The 19593-nt window shown below is 35.0% G+C and overlaps 1 pseudogene; it reads right to left on the reverse strand.

Annotated features, from left to right (window-relative positions):
- Positions 1-11785: 11785 nt before the first annotated feature.
- On the reverse strand, positions 11786-18676 carry LOC111412763 (annotated as a pseudogene).
- Between the last annotated feature and the right edge of the window lie 917 nt (positions 18677-19593).

A 19593-nucleotide genomic window follows, 5' to 3' on the forward strand; every position in this document is an offset into this window, starting at 1 on the left:
CTTTCTTCAAATGCCTCTATGGGAATGGTAGTAGGGGGTCAAGATTGGTGGGTTATCCGAAAATGAAATTGAGTAAGGCTTATAAATCTTTTTTGTTGCCTTTGCTTTAGTTTTCTACCTTTCAGTCTGCACTTTACCACTCTTCAAGGTAATAGCATTGTAGTGTTCCCGTGGGTTAACTTCTGTGTCACTGGAAAATTGTCCACTCTATTGAGATTGTATTGCAGTAGCTATCTGACCAAGCTGCACCTCTAGATTCTTCACCGTGGCCCCCAAGTTGGTTAAACGAGTCTCAATATTATAAAGTTTTACCTCATCTTTGTTGAATCTCGATCTGGTCTCTGAAATGAAAGTTCCTAAAATATCTTCCAGTGATGGCTTTCGCTCAGACGCCTGCTATTGAACCTCTGATAGTAGTTGTTTCTTGAGCAGTTTTTCCTTTGATTGAAGTTCTGGTCGTTTACATACTGAAGTTGTTCATTCTCCCTTTCAACTTTGTGGTATGCAGTGGATGTAGCCATAATAGATTCTGGTTTCTTTTGTGATCCATGTGAAGTCAATGCAACTATTTGATTAGTGAGAGATAACATTTGAGCTGCAAGGGCAATAATGGGATCCACCTTATAAAGGCCAGCAACTTTCTTTGCACTTCAATGCTCACTCAGCCATTAATAGCTATTAGTGGCTATATCATCCAATAATGTATACGCCTCATTTGGAGTCTTAGATAATAATGTCTCCTTGCTGCAGAATCCAATATTGTTCCTGTTAGACCATTTATCCCGTTATAGAAGAGTTCAATTTGCATCCAATCCTGATAACCATGCTGAGAGCATTTTCTAAGTAGATCTTTGAATCTCTCCCAAGTTTCGTAGAATGGTTCGAAGTTTGCTTTTCTGAACCGATCAATTTCACTCCTCAACTGAGCTACCTTGGAAGGTGGGAAGTATTTTGTTAGAAACCTCTGAGCCAACTCCTCCCATGTTGTGGTGGATCTATATGGCCAAGATTGGATCCATGCTTTGGCTTTGTCTCTTAGGGAGAAGGAAAATAGATGGAATCAAATTGCATCTTCAATAACACCATTCATATTCACCGTATCACAGATCTCTAGAAAGGAACCCAGATGAGCATTTAGATCTTTTGTTGGAGCTTCTCCAAACTGATTCTACTACACCATGTGTATAAGTCCTAGCTTTAGTTTAAAGTTGTTTACAGCAATAGCTGGGTGTACAATATCGGAGTAATTTTCATTGATAACTGGTCTGATGTAGTTCCTTATAGCTCGTTGTTGACTATTTTGATTGTTCTAATTTGCTATTGGTGGATCTTATTTTGCCATTGCTTCACGGTTGTAACTCTGAATATCCCTTAGAAATTTGAAAGTTTGTTTTGGTTCAGGATCAACGGTAGTAGTCCAACATTCCTCAATCTTCGCATAAACCTAAAACAAGCACTGCAAAATAGTTAAAGGAAAAGAAATCTAAATTAAACTAGAAATTACTTGATAATAATATTAGCAAAAATTAAATTATACAATCCCCAGCAACGCCACCAAAAACTTGCCATACATTTTATGCAATGTGATTTATACAGCAAGTGTATGATGTCAAGTTTTTTAATATAGTTTTGAAGTAAGAGTGTCGAACCCACATGGATTGTAATTTAATTCTTCCAAGTATTATAATTGGGTAGCTTCTATTTTATCTAGACGAATGGAATTTGAAATCAATATTGCTAACTAATCTAACGATAATTTTGATGACAAATTCAAGGGATGCAAATTAGACGAATAAATTGAGATGGAAAAGCCTAGGGAATAATTTCACCGTATTCTCGATGATGTTTTTCAACCTCTATAGCAATTTTCATCAACTCTTTTCCGAATTTATAGGAAAGAACCCTAAATTAATTCTATCACCTCTCTCGAGCGCTAAATAGAACTTATTTCTATGTTTTAATCCCAATATCTCTATTCCAAATTAACATATAGAAATTATCAAAGCATCTGGTTCTTAAGTGGAATTAGCCTCAAAGATTTGTGCTTTCTCGTGAAATCTAGGTTATGTTATTCTTAGATCATACCTAAATTTTCCTCTCTCGAGTGCTAAATTTAAAGTATCGAATCATTCAATTGTTGATCGGGTAATTGAAAGCATTAAGCAAGAACAATATAAATAAATTTCAGAAAAATCAATGGAAATAACTATATTGGAATCAAAATATGTCTCAAATAGGTTACGTCAAGCCCTAGATCTCAAAGTTTAGGTCATCATTGAATTGATTGACATGATAAAATACACAATAAAGAACATGGAAAAGAAGTAGGGAATAAGAAAAACTAGTTGTGTTGTGTGAGTTCTTCCCCCAATCGTTGTCAATATTTTTGCACTGCTTTTGTTGATCTTTGCCTCTAGATATTTTCTCTCCTTGCAATCTCCTTTGAGCTATCCAGAAGAAAACCCATATGTTAAGTAGTATGATCGATTTTATTTCCATAAGAGTTTGTGTCAAAAAAAGAATCTATTCGATTTTTTTCGAAATATGCCCGTGTGCGTGCTCCACATACTGCTTCTACTCTCTCTATATATGATATTCAAACCCGTGCGCGAACGCCTCTTTGAAATCTTTCTATGTGTTGCACTTTGGCCCCTATAGTTCAATCTTCGTTCCTTTTGGTTCATATTTGATATTTTCTTGATCTTTCATCCTACAATACCACTTAATTGCATCTAGCACTTCTTCAATCATCAACATCAGGTCTGAATCAACTTTTGGTACTTTGCGATTTAGTCCCCAAACTTTTGATTAAGCCCAAGTTAACAAATTTCTCGCTCTTCTGTCCAATTTCATTGTTTTACCTCGAGTTTAATGATTGAAATAAGTGTATGAAAGTACATTTATCAGATAATCAATTGTGTTTCGATTAGGCCATTCAGGGTATAAGAATTTGTATATATTTGATGCCATCAATGGAGAGTTTGGGGTAGAATTCATCAGTTAACTAAAGGGCCTTGGATTGATACAATGCCAAGCTGGGCACCTGATGGGAGATTAATTGCCTTTTCTTCAAATATGCATAACCTGGACAATGTGGAGTTAGTTGGGATATACACAATCAAGCATGATGACACAGATGTAAGGATGATACATGTAGAATTTAAAAAAGAAAGAGATAGGCTAAATCATGTTTGCTTTAGTGTGGATAAAGAGTGGTTGCTATTCACAGCTAGCTTGGGTAGAGTTACAACAAAGTCGGTGTCAATTTCTAACCAATTCCAACCCTGTGGAGACTTGCATCTGGAAAGGTTGGTTGAAATTGTATTAATGAGGCTAACATAGAAGGCTATGAGAATGGGATGCTAGCCTAGCATCCAATGATCATTGGGAAGAAATTAGAATGTGAAGGTAATGCTGATAAGCTTCAGTTTGGCTCTTGTCTTTGTTAGTTGACATTTGAAGAGACAAGTTTAAGGGTCAATTTAAGGGACCTTTGTGGATGTACTATGATATTCAATTTAGTCAGTTGATGGATTGCAATCATGGAAGATAAATTAAAGGGGGTTGAGAGATTATATGAGAAAATAAATATAGGGTAATAATACTAATTATTTGGATGTGTATCTTCTATTGTTACCCTCATTAAAAATTGTAAGCCTACAGCCCATTTCTTCCTCATCTATTGTGATTTTTAGATTTTTTTTCCTATTGACATCTATTTTACATTACAATGCATAATGTCTTTGGTTCTTTATATGGAGATTAATCTAAAAATTCCCTATAAAATGTCATAGGTCTAAATACTGAAAACTACTATATTTTGATTTCGTAATTGTATCTATGTTTCTGATCTTTCATGATGCATATCACAAAAAATTTCAAAGAAATTGTTAAATGTTGGGCCGCCTCACTATTTACTTGGCCTAATGGGCTGCATTATTCACCAAATCAGGTTTGAGGCTCATTTCATTAAAATGTGTTTTCATGCTACATACCCTTTTGCCTCTGTTAAGTAGGTTATGCTCTGCTGTACACGTGGCTTATTCTTAACCTTGGATTGAGATAGGTCGATATGAATATATACATGTACTTGGCCCTCTCTCTTCGTCTTCAGTGTGTGTATAGTTGAACGGTTCTTTCTCTTCGTGTGGGCTAGGGTTTTCTTTGAAAATCTGTAACTAGAATCTGTATGTTGTAATCTCTATTCTTTTAGTAAGAATGAGGGTTGATCTAAATAACCTTTGAGAGATCTCTGAGTGTCGGTTACTGATTTGTAATAGAGAGATTTCTTTATATATTTATGTACTATTTCTTGGTTGAGTTTAGTAGATCTGGAGCTATATCTCTTGACAAATGCTCAACGGGTGATTAGGTCATTTAGACTGAACATTCAAGCCCTTTTAAAGAAAAACAATTTTGGTGTTCTCGTGCCCTTTTTTACTTTCCGCAACGTTAAGTTTTGTATAATTTTTCCATAAATTGATTTTAAATCATCTTGGACCAACAAATGTTATCATAGCCTCTTTTAAAAAAATTTGGCTCGGTATCATTTTTCTTCCAAAACCCCTAAACTTAAAATCTCTTATTAAAGTTGCAGATCTGGTTTTTCTTGAAGTTTTGCGTAAAAAATTGATTTCTAAATTTTTTGATTGTTGATCTACCATTGATTCAACCTTTTGTTGGCTCTTTTATTGATAAATTGGTACTGTCTCGGTTAGATATACAAAATCTTTTGGGATAGTGTGTTCTTTTCGAGATTAAAATTTTATGTTTCTTCAAAAAAATTTCTAACTGGCTTTTGACTTGTTTTAATATGTTGTTTATACTGAGTTCTGGCTATTTTGATCTGACTTGCAACTACTAAGTTTTGGTGGATCTTACAACTCGTACTAAGTTTTCGCGAGTTAAGTTGGCTTACTCCAATTCTTACTGAGTTCCTGACTCATTGCTGAATTTTACTGAGTCACTGTGACTCATTGGGTTCCTATACTTAAATTGGGATTCTTGTTTCAGCTTTGGTACTTTCTGATTGCTCCCTTCATTACTAGTGCAATATTTTGAGTGTTCAAAAAAAGGAAAATGGGGAAGAAAAGAAAAGAGGTGATGGAGGGAATTATTTTCAAAGTTACAAACTATCTATGTTCATAATTCCTCCTAACATTCCAATAAAGGGTTCGATTTGTGTGAAATAGATGCAAAGAAGCTGTTGAATGGAGTGATTGGCTTTACATGTCTTATATAGATTTGAGCTTGAGTGATTCAATGTTGCTCTACTAGTTTCAATGGATTTTGAGCTACAAACCCAAATATTCCCCACTTTGACCTTAAGCCACATTATAACCCTTGGAAAGACATTATGATTCATGTTATCTGGTGATCCAAGTGGTGGAGAATGAGAAAATATGCAAGCATATTGTAGATCATTTCCATTGGAATGATTTTGAGTGAAACATTACCCTTCAAACACTTGAGAGTCGAGTGCTTATTTCTGCGAGGGTCTATATGTTTGGTCCACTCTTTATTTATATGAAAATGCTGGCAAATTGACTATAAATAGTGTAAGAATGTTTGTTCATAATATGTTATGTATTCTAAAGAGTTTGATTGTTCTATTTTGATGGCATTACAACATTGATATTTTTGGAAAAGTAAAAATTGAGTTTTACTCGAGGACGAGCAAAAGCTAAATGTGGGAATTTAATGAAAATGTAAAATAATATATTTTTCATCCCTTTATTTTATGCTTTTGTAATTAACTGATGCCTAGATGTAATCATTATTCTTATATTTTAATTTAGGTTGTAATTGGATGAATGTGGTGGAATTTAGAAAAAAACAAGCGAAAAATGACTAAAGTAAAAGAAAATAAAAGTTTAGGAACCAAATTGCAAATATTCAAAAGAGGACTCGAAAGGCAAAATGGAGATGTGAAAGATTTGAAGGGTAATTAGAAGAAGGAAAACGAGAAAAGAAATCAAGAATCCAGAAAATAGAGTTTGGGGACTAAAAAGTAAAATATTGGAAAGTAGCAAACACTATGCATAGTGTTACAAACAATACGGTCACATACCCTATTACAGAAAAATTGAAGACCGAATTTCATTTTTATATTCGACCTCATTCATTTTAACTATGCGATCGGATAGTTAATCTCCGGACCATGAAACTTGGTTTCCAAATTTAAGTTGAACTCTTATGGAAACAGATCGGGACACGACTTTTAAACCCTAAAGCGATCCAAAAACAAAGAGTCACGCCTCCTATCTTCTCTATCTCGCTTTTAGACTTTCAATTTTCATGAGTAGCTAAATCTTTATGCTTGATCAAAGGAAATTGAAGCCTCGTAGCCATTCAAACTGTGAGATTTACATTATTTTCATTTTTTCATTCATATTTCGAGTATTGGGTGTTCTTCATGCGTATTTCCATAATTTTTATGTTTGATTACTAAGAGGCCTATTAATTTATCGTATATTACAATCTATAGCTAAATTAAATATCAAATACGTAATTTTTTTATCCTTTTAACTTGTGAAGTAACTAGGATTTAATGGTTTGTTGTGTTAAAAATTGTTAAATCTTGGGAAGAACGTTTGAGTAGATTAAATACAACTGTTTACAGTTGTGTTATTTAGTTTCATTGATTTCTCTAATTTCTAAAGCTATTATTAAATTAAACTTTAGTTCTTTTCTTAGGTTGTTTAATAATTACAGTTGATTGGATCGCTTATTTTCTGATTAACTACAATTAAGAAGAGATAGGAAATTAATTCCAATGATGAATGCTAAAAATATGAATTGATAATCATACGTGGATCAATGATAATTTCGAGTGAATGTTGACTTAAGATCAAGGTTGGTTCTATTGATTCAATTCGATTTGTTAATTTGCATTGCTATTAGTTATTTTCGTAAAATTGATTGCATTATAATTAGAACATTAGTTCTTGTTAACATAGTATTAAAACTAGACTAGACACTTTTCATGGGAACGATCCTTACTCACACTACTACATATAAATTTGAGAAGTATATGTTTTATTTTTGGGTGCCACGAAAGTACTCCAAAAAGAAAAATCGATCCAAAGTAAGAAAAATAATCAGTGTAATTTTAGTTCTTCCTAGAAAGGAAAATCTCTAAATCAGAAATTCAAAGATAAAATAAGAATCAAGTGAAAACCAAGGCTCGGATCAAGAAATATTATTATTGTAGAAAAACAGGACATTTCATAAAAGATTGCTTTAGGAAAATTTCTGACATGAACGAAAGAAACAATTTAGATGGTTTTGCGGCTATTACCAGCAAAAATGATCCTTATATTCAGGGTGTTGTCCTTGTTAGTAAAACCAAAATAAATTCAAAGGAATGGGTCCTTAATTCTGACGGTACTTTCCACATGTGTTCTATTAAAGAATGATTTTCTGAATTTGTTGATCTAAATGGAACAAATTCAGATAGGAAATGACATGAGTTGTCAAATTAAGGGAATTGAAACTGTTGTTGAATAATAACTATATTTTAAGTTGAAGAATATCGAATATGTTCATGAACTTTGAAAAAATCTAATTTCTTTGGGAGAATTAGATGAAAAATACAATATATTGATTAACAAAACTTTATAAAACTAAATTATGATAACAAATACGTTATCTCCTCTCCTAAAGTAAATAAAATTTACACTGTTCATGCTGAACATTTAGTAAGTCATAGCTCTATTACTGTAAATTCTACCTTTAATAAGTCCTTAATTTGATGCAAAAGATTTGGGCACATTTCTGAAAAGGGACTGATTTTCTTAAATAAATTTGGATGTTTTGGAAATGATGAATTAGATTTTTGTGAAGATTGTATAATTGGAAAATGGAAAAAGGTTACCTTTCAAAACTGGAATTCATAAATCCACTTTTATTTTGGATTATTTACATGCTGACCTATGGGGTCTAACTCCAGTAAATACCTTAATTGGATTTAAGATATATCTACTAATCTTATATTATTTTTCAAGGAAAATATGGACTTTTTCTTTTTAAGACAAAAATCTAATACTTTTTAAATTTTCAGCAATGAAAATTGATGATTGAAAATCAGACAAATAAGAAAATCAAAGCACTTAAAATTGATAATTGACTTGAATTTTGTAATTTTGAATTTGATTCCTTTTGTAAAGAGTCTGGAATATTATAGCATAGAACTATAGTATGTACTTCTCGCAAAATGGTGTTACTGAGAGGATGAATATTACTTTATTGGAAAAGTCAAATGTAAATTGCATGGTTTTGGTCTTCCTAAATTTTTCTAGGGGAAAACCCTAAAAATCGCTACCTACCTTATAAACAGAAGTCCCTCTAGTGCCATTAACTTTTGGGTCCCTAAAAAAAAGTGGTCAGGAAAGATACAGGCTATAGTAGACTTAAAGTTTTTGGGTGCATAGCCTATTCTCATCAAAGTGAAGGTAAATTTGAACCTAGGACTTTAAAATGTGTTTTTCTGGACATAGACTTTGGAACAAGAGCCAAAGTCATCATAAGGTAATTTGTTAGGAGAAATGTCATTTTTAATGAAAATGATATTCTCTATAATAACTTACTAGATTTGATATCTAATGACCCCAATCTCGAAAAAATCATGATCAAATCTAATCTGAAATTGAAATTGAATCAATTGACCTATCTCTTGCTGATTATCAACTTACAAAAGATAGAGAAAGAAGGAACCTAATACCAACTAGATTTATTAATGATGGTTTTGTAACTCTATTCTCTGTATTAAACTCCTTAAATTATGAGCCTACTACTTTTGAGCAAGCTGTTAACGACCCTGATTCTAAGTTGTTAATGACCCACAATTTGATGTGGGTAATTTACCTATGGTATTATTTCTTCCAACGGTTTCCAATGAACATCAATTAAGGGGATCACGTCAACCAAACTTCTTACAAGTACAACAAGAGGAAGAGATTCTTCATGAAGATGTCAATGTTTCTTTGCCAAAAGTTTTGAATACGGATATTGAACTCGAGAAAATTTCAATCAAAGAAGAAGAACATGAAAAGATCGAGAAATTAATCATAACGGACGAAAAAGAAATTGAAGCATTTGAAGAAGGGAAAATTAACATGCAATCCCTCGACATTATCATTTGCTCAAAAATTGATTTTGTGATTAAACTTTACAAGGATATTGAAGTTTACATTGTTGAGTTTGAAATGGGTGATGAGGAAAAGTCACACTACTTGGAGAAGGGTTAGGTTAGAATTTGGAGGAAACGTGCAATATAGAACAAAGACGAATTGTACAAGCTAAGCAGGTCATCCAAAGCCATATTCAAAGTGCCATGAAAGACTTTTACAAAAGTCAAGCTCTAGACTTTAAATTAAGCACTTAATGAGAGGCAACCTATTTTTCTATTCCTTTTTTTATTATTTTGATTAGTTATTGCATCACACGTAATTTTTGGGATTGCGTTAAATTAGAAACTCACGCATTTAAAATAGTTTGTTATGAACACATTCTAGTTTGTACTTTAAGACTTGCATTGGTAACTTAGACATTTTTATCTATTGAGTTCATTTTACTTAGGCTCATCGTTAACATTCTTACATTATGTTGAGCTTACATTAATGTGATATGCACTCTTAAAGTAGCACTTAGATTTCAATCTTCAAACAATTAGAAAAGCTTATCTTTTCTCGCTTTAGGAATTTTTGTAGGGACATACGTTCTGTTAGATAGTTTTTCTAAAAGTTAGAAGATTAGAATTTCTCATGGTGTGAATTTATTGCAAATATTTAAAACTTATATGCTATTACTAACATTTGTTTTAAAATTTTGGAACAGAAAACTAAAGCCTAGCAGCAAGAAAAAGTGATGATTATCATGACGTCGATCAGTCGGGCCAGCTTGATCCTTCTACCTGTCCACACCTATCCCGACGAGTTTTCGATTCTTACTACTTTATTTTGATTATTTTTACTCTTATATTAAGGGCAAAATCTTGTATAAATCCCGAGGGTGGCATAAGTTTGGCACATTTTGGCATAATTCTGCGTTGCACCGTTATTATTCATTAATGTTTGGGTTTGATTTATTTCTTTATGTGTGCTCGAGTGTAAACTATATATATATTGTGTATGCCTTACTTATTTTGTTTATAATTTTGTGTGCTTGTGTGCTTGATAGCCTTGCCGGCTATGATGTGAACATTGGAATATGTATGCGTTAGGAACTGTGGATGTGATGTTGATTAACTTGTACTTGATGATGTGATACTTGACATTTTTTGTGACACGCACTCATGCTTTACATGTTAGGTTAATGATTGAGATCGTGAACAAGGTAGGAGAAAACTAAAAAACCCTCTAGTGTAGTAACAGGTAACCTATTTTTAGAATAGTATGGAGACAGTTGAACAATTATAGGGAAACGTTGATATAGGTAGGATTCCCTGCATGAAATTCTATTGTGTGGATTGCCTAAATCAATAAGATGAAGATTAAGTGACAGTCTTAAGTTAGGGGTTGGTTATGGAAACTGAACATCTAGAAAAATAAAGAGGGGCATAAAATTAATGTGTGTGAAAATAACACTTCTCTCAAAGCATTTATGACTCGAGCAAGTAAGTCTGTAAGAGTATTTTGAAACCTGATACCTTAAAGCTAACTGATTTGGGATTCATCGGTTCAAAGCTCACTACAGGGGTCAAATAGAAAGCAATAAGGGGAGAAGTTAATAAAAAGTCATCTTATCAAGCCTTTATAACTCGATTGAATAACCTTGCAAGGGTTTAAAATCTGATACCTTAAAATCAACTAGTTTGGGAGTCATCGACCTAAAGTTCGTTATATGGGTTATATAGAAAGCAAACGAGAAGATGACAATATAAAAAAAAGGGAGCAGAAAATAAATGAATAAAAGACATAATAACATGAAGAAAGCCCTTGGACATTTGGTTGATGAAACTACACCTTTGATGCGAGGTAAGTAGCTTAGTTTAGTCTTAAATGTTGAAGCAATCAAAATAGGAGAGCCTCTACTTGTTGACACGTGAACTTGTAAGAGTGAAACCTATCCACGCTAAGAGAGGGAAATGACTGCAGTTATTTAAATTTCTAACTTTAGAACACATCCTGGGATGATCGAGTGAAAATAGTAAGTTTGGGGGGGTGTGTATCTCTTGAGCGAGGAAATGATATATTTGACCACCATGGGTCGGGACTAAACCAATCATAAACTTGATATATTAACATGAGTTTACACACACATGTTGAGTTTTGCATTTGACAGGTAAGGGTTGATTTTATTCTTACACTATTGAAACTGTTTCTTGTGTTGATTACTGAATTTTAATCCTAAGACACGATAGGTTGTTAACCCAAGTTTTGTGTAGAGTTAAGTCACTATCTTGTTTGATGACAAACAATAATTCAAACTTGTGGGGTTTGATAAGTGCATTTTTACACACTTATTCGGTTCACAGAACATGATTATTTGTTGATCAAAGCATTTGGATTATGTCGTAATTCTGTATAATTTCATTTGTAGGACTATATTGATGGATATGGCAGAATTCAAGAGAAAAGAGAATAAAAAGGGCCAAGATGGAATAAAACGAAACTTCGAGGACCAAAGTGCAAATAGCCAAAAGATGAAACGAGAGTAGAAATGACGATGAGAAAAACTCAAGGACAAATTTAGTAAGGACTTAAAGTATTGGGAGAAAATAAAGAGAAATGATCTAAAAAATCAAGAATTGAATTCGGGGATCAAAATGCAACATTCGAAAGTTTTATAACTGGACGACTGCCCAACATCAAGGAACAATTATCAAGGCGAAAATGTTAGCCTGGGTGACTACCCGGGCTAATTGTGACGAAAAAATTCCGGTTTCTTATTTTGATTGAAATTCTTATGGAAATAAATATTGGGAAGTATTTTAAAACCTTAGGGTCGTCCCTAAGGAAGGGAGGGCGCATTATAACACATTCATAAGGGTTTTTAGAGAGGAGAACAAGGCAAGAACGTGAAGATTGACATCTAGATGCAAGGATTCAATTCAAAATTTAAATTGATGATGTCTTTTTCTTTATTATTCAATTTCTTTTGTTCTTCTTATCATGCTAGGCTAAATTTGTTTGTACTAGGAGAACAATGAATCGTGTGATGTAATCTTTTTATTTCTACTATTAAACTATTGACAAAATAGCATGTTATTTGAATTTGAACGGTTTATATGCAATTTTATTTGAAACTTGTTCCATTTGACCTCCCGAACATTGTTTCATCGATCGTTTGCTTGACAAGCAATCCCATCGCTTCTTTCACTCGCTTCGTCCTCGATCGCGTCATCGGTCCGCCTTCGACTATCAATGAATCCTTTCCGTAACTCGTCGCTTGACTTGCTTCGGTTGTGGACGTGCCTTGATTCATATCATCCCCTCCCTCTTTGAAAGGATTCGTCCTCGAATCTGAACCTGCATCGAAAAGAGATAGATCAGCAACATTAAAAGTAGCTGAAACATTATACTCACCTGGTAAGTCCACTTTGTAGGCATTGTCGTTGATCCGCTCGATGACTTGAAACGGTTCATCACCTCTTGGTTGCAACTTCGACTTCCTCTGTTCTGGAAAACTCTCCTTTCTGAAATGCACCCAGACCCAATCTCCAGGTTCAAATGTAACGCGTCTCCTTCCTTTATTTGCTTTTGATGCAACCAGCTTTCCTTTCTCTTCGATCTGCATCCTGACCCTTTCATGGAGTGCTTTCACCATCTTTGCCTTGCGTTTCCCATCCAAGCTACCTCGTTCATGCACAGGTAAAGGTATTAAATCCATAGGTGTTAGTGGATTAAAACCATAAACAATCTCAAAAGGAGAAAATGAAGTAGTAGAATGTATGACTCGATTATATGCAAACTCTATGAATGGTAAACACTAACAAGTCCGCAATATTAGTAGCATCGTCAGTTTTATGACATGGTATAAAGTGCGCCATCTTACTAAACCTATCGACCACTACAAATATTGAATCCCTACCCCTCTTTGTCCTAGGCAAACCTAACACAAAATCCATAGATATGTCTACCCATGGTTCACTAGGCACAGGCAAAGGAGTATACAATCCATGTGGTTGAACCTTAGACTTAGCCTTTTTACAAGTTATGTACTTTCCACATATTTGCTCTACGTCATGTCGCATTCTAGGCCAATAAAAATGTTCTCCTAACATGTCTAAAGTCTTTTGAACTCCAAAGTGTCCCATTGAACCACCCCCATGTGCTTCCCTTACCAATAATTCACGCAAAGAACAATTAGGAATGCACAACTTATTTTCCTTAAACAGATATCCTTCATACCTATAGAATTTATCAAATGCACATTTGTCACATGAAGCATATATATTAAAAAAATCACTATCAGTTTCATACATGCTTTTAATATGCTCAAAACCAAGTAATCTAGTACTTAATGAATTTAAAAGCACGTACCTTCGAGACAATGCATCAGCAACTATGTTTTCATTACCTTGTTTGTACTTGATGACGTATGGAAAAGTCTCAATAAACTCCATCCATCTCGCATGTTTTTTGTTCAACTTACCTTAACCTCTCAAATGCTTCAAAGATTCATGATCGGTGTGTATCACAAATTCCTTTGGCCATAAGTAGTGCTGCCAAGTCTCCAAAACTCGAACAAGTGAATACAACACTTTGTCATATATCGGATAGTTCAATGCTGCTTCACTCAACTTTTCACTAAAGTAAGCAATATGCCTCCTTTCCTGCATTAATACTGCTCCTATACCTATCCCTGATGCATCACACTCAACCTCGAATGTTTTATCAAAATTAGGTAATGCTAAAATAGGCGCTTTACATAGCTTATCCTTAATCATGTTAAATGCAACTTCCTGTGATTCTCTCCAATGGAAACCTACACTCTTCTTTACTATTTCAGTCAACGGTGTGGTGATGGTGCTAAAATCTCTTACAAACCTCCTATAAAAACTAGCCAATCCATGAAAACTTCTAACTTCAGTTATAGTCTTAGGTGTTGGCCATTCTTTTATAGCTTTTATCTTTTCTTCATCAACTTCTACCCCATTAGCACTAACCACAAATCTTAGGAAAACAACTCTATCCATGCAAAATGTACACTTTTTAAAATTGGCATATAGTTGTTCCTTTCGTAATACAACAAGCACACAATTTAAATGCTCTATATGCTCATCTAGGGTTTTGCTATTGATTAAGATGTCATCAAAGTAAACCACAACAAATTTCCCAATAAAAGCACGCAAAACATGGTTCATTAAACGCATAAAAGTGCTCGGTGCATTAGTGGGTCCAAATGGCATAACTAACCATTCATACAACCCATACTTAGTTTTAAATGCCGTTTTCCATTCATCACCCTCCCGCATGCGAATTTGATGATACCCACTCTTAAGATCAATTTTACTAAAAATGCAAGCCCCATGCAACTCATCAAGCATATCATCTAACCTAGGTATTGGATGACGATACTTTACCGTGATATTGTTGATAGCTCGGCAATCTACGCACATTCTCCAAGTCCTATCCTTCTTAGGTACCAACAAAACAGGTACAGCACATGGACTCATGCTCTCCCTGACATAACCTTTACTCATCAACTCCTCCACCTGCTTCTGAAGCTCCTTCGTCTCCTCGGGATTACTTCGGTAAGCTGGTCGATTAGGTATGACAGTTCTGGGTACAAAGTCAATCTCGTGCTCGATGCCTCTGATTGGTGACAATCCACTTGGCATCTCCTCAGGAAACACATCGTCGAACTCATGCAATCAAGATTTAACCAAACTAGGGAGGGATGTGTTAGAATCCTCAAGATTGAGGAGGGACTCCTTGTACACTAACAATATCATTTGTCTACTTTCACTCATAGCCTTTTTCAACTCACTCTCCTTTGTATAGAAGTTGACCTTTGGCTTTTCTCTCCACTCAGCTGACTCTTTTTCTCTCTTCTCAACTAACTCATTTTCTTTCCCCTCATGTGGCTCCTCTCTCTTTTCTCCACTCTTAGCCACCTCACTATTTTCTCTCTTATCGATGGTTTCACTATTGCCTCTCCTTTTTCCAGACTCTCTTATTCTCTCATCTTCCTCACTTTTCAGCTTGAGTTGATCTCCATAAACTTGTGCAGGTGTTAATGGAGCAAGAGTAATAGTCTTCCCATCCTTGACAAAGCTATATTGATTCCTATACCCATCATGTGTGACCCTTCTATCATATTGCCATGGTCTTCCTAACAATATATGTCCCACATGCATAGGCACCACATCACAAACTACTTTGTCACTGTAACTTCCAATCGAAAAATTAATTAAGACCCTGCGATTCACCTTAACTTCTCCACTATCATTCAACCATTGTAACTTATAAGGCCTAGGATGTCTTAACAATGCTAGTCCTAGTTTCTCAACTATAGTTGTGCTAGCTACATTCGTGCAACTCCCACCATCAATTATCATGCTACATACCTTATCGTTGACGTAACGTGTATGGAAGATATTTTCTCGCTGCTGCTCCGAATCATCCACTTTGACTTGAGTGTTAAGAGCTCTCCGTGACACCAACGATTCTCCAACAGCAAACTCCAATTTTTCTTCCTTTTCAACGTCCTCCAATGCAGGCATGTCATCATACTCGCCTTCACTTTCACTCACCACTTCTCCATTATCCAACAATGCCATTACCCGTTTATTTGGGCATTGAGAAGCGATGTGCCCGGACCCCAAACATTTGAAACACTTGATGTCTCGATTTCTTGATGGTTGTGAATCAGTTTTGGGTGCTGTTTTGCTAGCACTCTCATCTTTCCCTTTTTGCCATTCATTCCTACCCTTAGGTACAGCTTTATCAACCTTATTGTTGTTGTTGTTGTTGTTCCATCCCGGTTTCCAAGATGGATTTGCACTCGAAGTTCCTATCGGTTGCCTAGTTGTCCCTTTTCTCTTCAACTGCCTCTCCACCTTCATAGCCACATGCAACATGTCTTCCAACTCCACATAATGTTGCAACTCTACTACATTGGCAATTTCCCTATTCAAACCATTCAAAAATCGTGCCATGGTAGCCTCTCGATCCTCCACCACATTAGCCCTAATCATGAGTATTTCCATCTCCTTATGGTAATCTTCTACACTTTCGACCCTTGATATAGGCCTTGTAGTTTTTGATGGATATCTCGGTAATAGTGGCTAGGAACAAACCTCTTTCTCATCAATGACTTCAATTCTTCCCAAGTGCTAATTGGTCTTCCCCCACTCCTACGTTGTGAAGTAACCACTTGGTCCCACCATGAAATGGCATAGTCACTGAACTCTAAAATCGCTAACTTCACCTTCTTCTCCTCCGAATAAGTATAACATTCGAAGATCATCTCAACCTTTCTCTCCCACTCCAGATATGCTTCGGGATCACTCCTTCCTTTGAATGAAGGAATGGTCATCTTTATATTTCCTAGATATCCATCCAACTCCTCCCCGCGATCATTCCGACCCCGTCTGTCGAACCTATCGCCTCTATTTCTCATCCTTCCCATCTCAACACCGTGAAATTCATCTTCGCCCAGTTCACTCCCATATCCATACTCTTCTCGCTTTTCCCTCCTAGGCTCCCATCTATCCGGTCCTCTGACATTGGACACATCCACTCGATGCCCCCGACTAAGATTGGCCACCGATGTATCTAACCTATTCATCCAAGCCTCTTGCTTCTCCAATCGTTCTCTCATATCTCCAAACGCCCTTTGAAACATTTGCACCAAATCCTCCGATGCGTTATTATTGTTGCCTTGTTGGCTTGAGTTTGATTCTGCCCTTTCTGACATCCTAACACTAAAATTTTATTTAACTGCCTCACCAAAGTCACTCGGAAACACACAATGGCTTTTACCCTCTATTGAGCTCACCTCTCTGCCTTTTACCACTCAGTTTTTTCAACAATTGCTTCTAAGGACAATCAACGAACTTAATCAATCAATCAATCTTGTAGAAATCTCAAACCGGATGTGATTCAAAGAATTGTAACAAAAGGACTCAAGGAAACTTCTAAAACTTTGACTTTGAATTGAAGGAGTGGAATGAATCAATGTGTCCAGGCAACTGAGAAACCATATTGAATAAAAGAATTGTTGGTATTTGACAGATCAATAATATGTAACAATTTTTTTTATAACTATACGGATGAACAGTACCGTACGGATGAACAGTAACTTTTTTTTTATGATTCGGAATTCAATAACAAAACCAACGCAGAAAACGAAAACGAATTTGGGCGAAAATTGACCCCGGGAAACAGAATATGAAGATTCTTTTTGACACTTTTTGGATCAAAGAATCAAGAAAAGCTTCTGGACACAAGAACACAAGGAATTTAAAGGAATTAAAAAAAAACAAAGATATAACCTGATTAAATTGGAGTCAAAGCTCTGATACCAACTGATACGAACCCCGTAGCAATGGAAACTACGAAACCCACAACTAGATTGATGCGGAACCCAAGAACGTCAATACTAATTCGGTTTTGGATCTTGAACCCCAATAATCGAACCACGAAACCTAAGATTAGCGAAGAATCTGAAACCCCTTGATTACAATCAATGAAACCCACAATCCGACGTCAAGAACGCCACAAGAAATCGATTCTTGATAAATTCTAAGTTTGTCCAATGAAGAACAATTGATTGAAAGAAAATTTCTCTCTCTATATTAATTTCAGCAAAAGTTTTTTTACATAATGAAAAGAGTTTCCTATTTATACTATGGCATAAAAAAGTCCAAATTAATCAAAATATGGTAATATTTTGATTTCACAAGAGTTCTACCAACATTAGAAGATTCGGCAAAAATTAAAAAAAAAACGAATTTTTCCCATTTTTTGATCTATGCGGCCGCATAGTTCGGGAGGTCAAATGGAACAAGTTTCATGTTGGGGTCGAAGGCCGAAGGAACTTGGATCAATGAGATAAAAGCGGACGAAGGCGGCACGGAGTTGGTCTATGCGACCGCAGGCTCAACGGCCTATGCGGCCGCATAGAAGGCCACCGAAACTACATGTGGCTGACTGGAGTGATCTATGCGACCGCATAGAAATGATCTATGCGGCCGCATAGATCAAAAAATGGGAAAAAATTCGTTTTTTTTTTAATTTTTGCCGAATCTTCTAATGTTGGTAGAACTCTTGTGAAATCAAAATATTACCATATTTTGATTAATTTGGACTTTTTTATGCCATAGTATAAATAGGAAACTCTTTTCATTATGTAAAAAAACTTTTGTTGAAATTAATACAGAGAGAGAAATTTTCTTTCAATCAATTGTTTTTCATCGGACAAACTTAGAACTTATCAAGAATCGATTTCTTGTGGTGTTCTTGACGTCGGATTGTGGGTTTCATTGATTGTAATTAAGGGGTTTCAGATTCTTCGCTAATCTAAGGTTTCGTGGTTCGATTATTGGGGTTCAAGATCCAAAACCGGATTAGTATTGGCGTTCTTGGGTTCCGCATCAATCTAGTTGTGGGTTTCGTAGTTTCCATTACTACGGGGTTTCGCATCAGGATATAGATATACCGCTATGCCCTGCGTGAATATCTAAGTTTTCACAAGATTTTATGCATTCTTGTATATTAGCGTCCATTATAGAGGTATAGTCAGGTCATATATGAGAGTATATTCAACATTACTCGAGAGAGATTGCTGGATAAAATAGGAACATTGATTCTTCAAACTTCAAATGTGTGGTCAATTTGTAGAATTAGGATTAGCATGTAAATTCGTGATCTTAGTGTGTTTCTCATTCATTAATCTCATCAAACTTGCATTCAAATATCATTTTGCATTTATTTTCATTTAATTAATTCATAATTGCATACATAGTTTATTTTAGTTATAATTTCATCACAACAAACATTCTCATATTTATTGTCTCGATTAAGGTTGCGGTACTTGAAATTGAATTAAATCAATCTCCGTGGGACGATACTTGGATTCAACATCTACTTTATTACCTGTTGCGAACCGTATACTTGCGGTGTTTTAAATCGAAATAATATTTTCGTGAACAAGTTTTTTAGAAAAACTTTCTGTCCCATATCTATTTGAATTTTCAACGATATTCCACTAAGTTTTTCTTCTTTTTCTTATTTTTGTATTACAATGTGTAAATCAAGTTTTATGATGGCTAAAAGAATTATTTGAGTAACCTTTGGGACAAGTTTTAAGGTGTTACATACATTATCAAATGGAGCTTATTTAAGCAATACTTTGTTGAAGCTAGTTCTATCTAATTCGTTATTAACATTTCTATAAAGAAATAGTGGAAAATTGTTATGGGGGTTGATTCAAAAGATTTTCATGCCAATTGGAATATGGGTGATTTTCACTGAAGGCTCGGGTAGTTTTTTTGCTGTAGAGGCAATGAGTATCATCATTGGAGAAGGCTACTGACTTTATCATTGAGTTTCAGGAACAGATCTACTAGTTGATGGAGGTAGGAGCAAAGTCTTTGATAATGTGGTGGGTCTAGAAAATGGCAACCAACTCTAACAAGACTTC

This window comes from Olea europaea, chromosome 16 (assembly GCF_002742605.1).
Source record: "Olea europaea var. sylvestris chromosome 16, O_europaea_v1, whole genome shotgun sequence".
Lineage (NCBI taxonomy): Eukaryota > Viridiplantae > Streptophyta > Magnoliopsida > Lamiales > Oleaceae > Olea > Olea europaea.